The 1,612-nt window shown below is 55.1% G+C and overlaps 1 protein-coding gene across 1 annotated transcript in view; it reads left to right on the top strand.

Annotated features, from left to right (window-relative positions):
• MEST overlaps positions 1-1,612 on the top strand; it is a 13,651-nt gene that overhangs the window by 6,116 nt on the left and 5,923 nt on the right. The gene's annotated exons all lie outside the window — the stretch shown is intronic.

The following is a 1,612-nucleotide window of genomic DNA, read 5'->3' as shown; positions in this document are numbered from 1 at the left end:
CAGGTTGGAGGGGGCTTGGAGCAACCTGGTCTGGTGGGAGGTGTCCCTGCCCAGTGCAGGGGGTTTGGAACAAGATGATTGTTAAGGTTCCTTCCAACCCAAAGCATTCTGTGATGCCTTGCTGTCAAGAGCTCACGTGCATCTCAGCATTAACGAGGGTCAGGGCTGAGCTGGGAAACTGCTGTGATAACTGCAGACAGCTTTTCCTGCTGGAAAAGCCCTCGGGGGAGGCAGGATTTATCCATCTGTACGACACTGAGTGGTGCCGTCTCCTTTTCTTCTGCCCAAGGTCCTCAAGGATGGGGGTTTGCTGTCCCCAGTCATCACGCGGCTGATGAACTTCTTTTTCTTCTCCATAGAGCCCCTTCCAGTCCCTCAAGGGGCTCCAGGAGAGATGGGGAGGGACTCCTGATGAGTGAGGGGAGTGATGGAACAAAGGGGAACGGGAGATTGAGATGAGATCTGGAGAAGAACTTCTTTGCTGTGAGGGTGGTGAGAGCCTGGCCCAGGTTGGCCAGAGAAGCTGTGGCTGCCCCATCCCTGGAGTGGTTCAAGGCCAGGTTGGAGGGGGCTTGGAGCAACCTGGTCTGGTGGGAGGTGTCCCTGCCCAGTGCAGGGGGTTTGGAACAAGATGATTGTTAAGGTTCCTTCCAACTCTAACCATTCTGTGATGTCTTGCTGTCAAGAGCTCACGTGCATCTCAGCATTAACGAGGGTCAGGGCTGAGCTGGGAAACTGCTGTGATAACTGCAGACAGCTTTTCCTGCTGGAAAAGCCCTCGGGGGAGGCAGGATTTATCCATCTGTACGACACTGAGTGGTGCCGTCTCCTTTTGCTCACGTGCATCTCAGCATTAACGAGGGTCGGGGCTGAGCTGGAAAACTGCTGTGATATGTGCAGACAGCTTTTCCTGTGGGAAAAGCCCTTGGGGGAGGCAGGATTTACCCATCTGTACAATACTGAGTGGTGCCATCTCCTTTTCCCCTTCTGCCCAAGGTCCTCAAGGATGGGGGTTTGCTGTCCCCAGTCATCACACGGCTGATGAACTTCTTTTTCTTCTCCAGAGGGTGAGTCAGGTCCCCATCCTGCTGGGCATAGTCTGGATGGGGGATGTGAGCCATGTGGGGAGGGGGCGAACATAGGAAGGGGAGCAGATCCCTTGGCACTGTCCTTTGGAGAGATTTGTCCCTGGATTTGATACCACAGTATCCTCCTGGAGAAACTGGCTGCCCATGGCTTGGATGGGAATACCCTCCACTGGGTTAAAAACTGGCTGGAGGGCCAGAGTGTGGTGGTGAATGGAGTCAAATCCAGCTGGTGTCCAGTCACAAGTGGTGTCCCACAGGGCTTGGTACTGGGGCCAATTCTCTTCAACATCTTTATCAATGATCTGGATGAGGGGATCGAGTGCACCCTCAGTAAGTTCGCGGATGACACCAAGCTGGGTGGGAGTGTTGACCTGCTGGAGGACAGAGAGGCTTTGCAGAGGGATCTGGACAGGGTGGATGGATGGGCTGAGACCAACGGGATGAGGTTCAAGAAGGCCAAGTGCCAGGTCCTGCCCTTGGGTCACACCAACCCCCTGCAGCGCTACAGGCTGGGGGCAGAGTGG

This window comes from Calidris pugnax, unplaced genomic scaffold (genome assembly GCF_001431845.1).
Source record: "Calidris pugnax isolate Ruff unplaced genomic scaffold, ASM143184v1 scaffold96, whole genome shotgun sequence".
Lineage (NCBI taxonomy): Eukaryota > Metazoa > Chordata > Aves > Charadriiformes > Scolopacidae > Calidris > Calidris pugnax.
This window is presented reverse-complemented; position numbering and strand designations above follow the sequence as displayed.